The sequence below is a fragment of the Equus przewalskii genome, chromosome 31 (genome assembly GCF_037783145.1).
Source record: "Equus przewalskii isolate Varuska chromosome 31, EquPr2, whole genome shotgun sequence".
Taxonomy (NCBI): domain Eukaryota; kingdom Metazoa; phylum Chordata; class Mammalia; order Perissodactyla; family Equidae; genus Equus; species Equus przewalskii.
In genome coordinates, this window is record NC_091861.1 from 6,870,629 (window position 1) to 6,875,899 (window position 5,271).

At 48.8% G+C, this 5,271-nt stretch overlaps 1 long non-coding RNA gene across 1 annotated transcript; it reads right to left on the bottom strand.

Moving 5' to 3' along the window:
• Positions 1–3,806: 3,806 nt before the first annotated feature.
• LOC139080696 (uncharacterized) lies at positions 3,807–4,931 on the bottom strand. The gene is made up of 2 exons (XR_011535411.1): positions 4,648–4,931; positions 3,807–4,561 (listed from the first exon to the last, which is right to left on the bottom strand). It is a non-coding gene; the product is annotated as an uncharacterized lncRNA (long non-coding RNA).
• Positions 4,932–5,271: the final 340 nt, after the last annotated feature.

Sequence of the window (5,271 nt, forward strand, 5' to 3'; positions counted from 1 at the left end):
AAAGAAAAGGACTTAAGATGAACGGATGAACACACAAGACGACCCTGGAGAAAACTGAGAGGATTCTGGGAATGGAAAACTTTCAAAAATGATTAGTTTTTCCAGAGAGATCTGAGAAGGTACTGCCTACATAAAAAACTAACATGTCAGCTATGAGAAAGGAGCAAGTGGAGATGAATAGCTTTGGGAAATTTTTTAAAAATATGATTGCCATTCATCACACACACACACAAAATTCTGTAACAGTGTGTGGTGTCGGATATTAACTAGACTTCTTGTGGTGATCATTTCACAGTATCTACAAATACTGAATCATTATGTTGTACACCTAAAACTAATGTAATATTATATGTCAGTTACATCTAAATTTTAAAAATATGATTGCCAAAACTTAAAAATGCTGGAGGGCTGAGAGATAAATTCTAGGATATGGGTGGGGAGGCGAGACAAAGGGATAGATCACAAGAGATTAGAGAGAATAAGGACCAATTTGAGAGATCTAAAGCAGTCTCAAAAAAAAAAAAAAAGTCCTTAAATGAGAGAACAGAGGAAATAAAGAAGAAAAGAACACTTCTGGGATCTGAACAAAAGCACAACTATTCAGAAGGAAAGGACACCAGGAGTGCTGAACGGGACCGGAGAGGCAGGATGGGACCCAACTCACTGGTTTCTCTAAGTCGTCTGCACACGCACTGCTTCAGGTTGGGGCAACTTGATCAAATTTTCGGGGGCTCTCGGGTGAGGTTACGTCATAGCGCGTGGCTGGGGGCCTCCCAGTGGCTCCTTCTCCTCCCTTATCAAGTTGGTGCCAAATTCCTCACCAGGCATTATTATTATAGCTCCCAGTGATGAGGATTAAAGGCATGAACCACAGGAACCCATTTACTATGTGCCTGGGTACGAGGTTGCTCTTGTCATCATTACTCTCCACAAGGTCCACAGCCACTGTCTCGAGCTCCTTCCAAAGGTGTGCCATGTTCCCTCTCCTCAGCTCTCAGGGATCTCATCTGTCCCCAGGGACCTCACCTCCTGAGGAGCTGGAAGAAAGGTGGTGGTTTTCAGGGCCCTTCCTTCTCCGCAGATGACCCCAGGACCCTCCCTCCCCATTCTGCTCACATAAACAGAGCTCACATCACTGAATCACAAACCACAGGAGTGTTGCTCCACTGGGTAGCCTGGTCAGTTTGTAATCCTCGTAGATTGTGCTGTAAGGCAGGAAAATGCCCACTGAGCAGGGGCACAGATTGGCACCACGCCCTTCGCTGCTGTAAGCCATCAGCAGGCGCGCTGTAAGGCAGCGACGGTGTGAGGGGTCAGCGACTCCCAGGTCATTGCCATTCTGCAGGTCCACCTCCATCACTCTCTCTCCTACCTTAACTCCAGGACACGGTCTACCTTAATCCCTGTGGCTGTCATCTGTCATCTCCCAGGGCCCATTTCCCGCTTCTTTGAAGACATCAGCTTGTGGTTCACACTATCCCTCATGACCTCGTTGTCTCACAATGTTCTGGTAACGTCAACATCTACGTTGGTGAACCAGAAGACCCACCATAACCACATACTTCCTTATCCTCTTTAGATGGATATATGGTCACTTGAAACAAGGACATTTCCCAGTCCCCCTTGTAACAAAGTGTGGCCATGTGACTAATGGCCCCTGGGATATAAGCAGAAGTGCTGTGCGCACCTTTGGAAAGTATCCTTAAGAGGAGGAAATGTATCCTTTTCTATCCTCCTTTCATGCCAGATGGAGTGTGAACCTGATGGCTAGAGCCTGGCAGCCAATTTGGACTATGAGGTGAAAGCCACATATTGCAGACATCAAAACAAGAAGATAGGAGCCTGGCCCGATACCTCGAGCTATCATGCCCTCCCTAAGCTGCTGTTTGTGGGAGAACAATAACCCATCTTGTTTAAATCATTGCCATTTTCGTTCCATACAGTTGAACCTAATCCTGTTCTCAGGGAGTTTAAGAGACTTTCTTCAGTCACACAGTAAGTAACTGGCAGAGCCAGGGTCTGAATGCTGGCAGTTTCACTCCAGAGCCCATCAGGACACTCAGGGAAGTGGGGTCTGCCCCATCCCGAGGTCACTACGGGGGGCACAGCTCAAGGGACTGCAGTCACGAGCTGCAGGCGGCAAGAAGCAGCCGAGTGAGCACATGAGGGGGCCAGAGAAGGGAGCAAGAGGAACTCACGACTCGGAAGGGAGTGGATACGCCTCCCGGACACACTGCATCCCCTTCCCACTGTGGTACAGGAGGGGACATGGAGGACAGACAAAGCTGGCATGCGGGTGCACTCCAGCTACACCGGGTTCCACTCCACTCTCTCTTTATCCCCCGGATACAGATGCCCATTCCCACAGCAATTCCACACTGTTACAACTCTGTAGCTTCATGTTGTTTCAGGAGACCCGGTGCACTTTCAGATTTAAATCCCTCTCTCCAGAATCTGGGAAAAGAACTCTCAGGAGGAGCCCCATCTTCTCTTTTCACCACCGGGTTTCTCTGCTTCAACAGAACGGAGAGCCCGGAAGCCGATCCGTCCGATGTGAAGACTCGGTTCTACTGACCCGGGGAAGGAGGGACTGCTGAGTGCACGGTGCTGGGACCACCGGCTAAAGACACAGAAAAACATAACTGGGTTCCTGCTAACACGCAAAACTAAACTCCAGATGGATTAAACATCTTAATATGAAAATAAAAACTTAAGCTGGTAGAAAACCTTGAGGGAGGGGAGGATCTCTTAAAGAAGATTCAGAGGCATAAGTCATAAAGTAAAAGACTGATACATTTAGCAACACTAACATTTAAAAATGACTTTTGGGGGCCAGCCCGGCGGTGCTGGCATAGAGGTTAAGTTGGTGCACTTTGCTTCGGCAGCCCAGGGTTCTCAGGTTCAGATTCTGGGCGCAGACCTAGCACCACATTCTCAAGCCATGCTGAGGCAGCATCCCACACATAAAATAGAGGAAGATGGGCACAGAGGTTAACTCAGGGCCAATCTTTCTCAGCAAAAAAGAGGAGGATTGGCAGCGGGTGTGTCAGGGCTAATCTTCCTCAAAAAAAAAAAAAAGACTTTGGCATCACAAAAGACTCCAAGGGAGGGCAGAGGTGAGGACAAGCCACAGCCTGGGAAGAAAACTTGAAACACATACAATTGACCAAAGATTAGCATCTCTCCAGAATATCTTAAGTGCCTAATATCCATAAGCAAACGGCAAACCATCCAAATGAAAAACGGGCAAAGGATAGGAACAAATAACAAATCAGGAAACCTACACAGTCAAAACACGTGAAACGATGCTTAACCTCAGTGCGAACTAAAACCTCAAGGAGCTAACACCCACCCAATTAGCAAAACTGAAAAATCTGATGGTACCAAGTGCTGGCAGAGTCGAGGAAAAGGGGGAACTCTCAGATCCTCTGATGGGAGGATAAAGGGATGTAGGTGCTTGGGGAGCAAGTGGGAAGATCCTACCGGTACGCACGCAAACTCACAGCACAGAATGCTCAGGGCAGTGGTTAGAACACAGAAATCCTGCCGAAATCTGATAACGGATAAATAGTGGGGAATCATGCAACGGAATACTGAACACGAGTTAAAATAACTGAACCAGAGCTACATTTACACACGTGAACGTCTGAGAAGGCAGTATTAAAATTTTTTAAACTGTCAAATATGTACAGCGTGGTGTCATTTCCATAAAGTTTAAAACTAAGCTAAACGTGGACGGGAAGGCCTCCAGTCGACTTCAGGACAGTGGAAGGAGTGGATAAGACTAGGGTAGTGTATAAACAGACTTCGGCATTATAAGCTTTTATTTGTCAAAAAAAATCTGGAGCAAATATGGAAAAAATATTAAGATGAGTTGTCGGGTCACATGGGGACACAGCTGTTTGCACATCAGTCCTCTCTTCTTTTCAGCATGTTTGCTCTCCTCCACTGGTGTGCCGAGGCCCCCAGTCTCCCGGAAGCTTCTTCCGCAGGTAGCGTCTCCCCATTGTCTTCTCTCCAGTGGCTCTCACCCTTTGGTCTTCTCACATTGACTTTTTTTTTTTGCAGTCTTAACACTTTCCCTGGGCACCAATCATCTCTCCTTCCTTGTCAATCTGCCTCAATCTGGGGCCCTTCATCTTCTGCTTTCACCTCTCAGTGTGGCTTCCGTCCCAACGCCCTGGCTAGGCCTTCGACAAAGACGTCTTGAAGCCCAACAAATCCAAACACGTGCCAAACCTCATCTTTGGAAGCCCCACCCTGAAACTACTCTTTCACAGGCAAATATTGCCCTCGTTGCTGAATTGAATCAGCTTCTCCCAGTTTTTCTTCGCCTCTCATCTCTTGGGAGACTGTTACCATCTGGGACCAGGCTTCATCTTCCTAAAATGCTCCCTACTTTCGGCTCTCGCGACTGTGACACCGCCACCCTGGTCTCTGACCGCAAGTGAGTCACAGCCAGTTATAGCTTTCTGGATTCCAGCCGCCAGCCAGTGCTCGGAAATGCCACCACCGGGCCAAATGGCCTCCCCACGTTTTTCTCGGCTCTTCTACAAACAGCCTGGGGAAAGAAAGCTCCTGTAAAACATCAAAATACATAATTCTTTTATTCCTCTCATGATAAATAGCCAGCTTCACAGCACTCACGTTATTTCTGGAACAAGGAGACAGAGCTACCAGTTTGAATTGCCAACACAGCACCTGTGTCTTCTCAGCTGTCAGCCAGCCAGGCTCCCCAGTGGGGCCGCAGCTGCTCTGCACTGCTTCAAGGGGCCCGAGTCCCGGTCCAGGGGCATTGCTGAGATTCTCTTTCCACCCGTGAATGATGGAGAGAGAAAAAGGAAAAACCAACCCGTCTACCCCTACACCGCATTGCCTAGAGAGAAGGCCATAGAAGGAAGGAGAGCGAGTCTGAACATGGGCTCCCACCCAACCCGCCCTCACGCTGGTCTCCGTTGAGGACTGACACTTGCTCTGTTTTGGCAACCGTCTTGCAGTGTTTGTGACAACATGCAGAGCTGAAGCCAGCAGGATGCATCTGCTCGGCGCCCACAGCCTGTCACCTCGGAGCGGGCAGCCAGCAGGCCACGCCGCTCTCCGCACGCCTCTGCTCAGGGAACTTTCTAGTTAAAGGAATGAGCTCAGAGAAGCAGGGTGGTCAGGCCTCTCCTTCATAACCCGGCAAATCCCTCCCATGCCCGGAGCACACGTTATCCCGCGAGAGGCCATGAGATCCGGGACGAGGGGCCGACACAGAGCAGCAGACCAAAC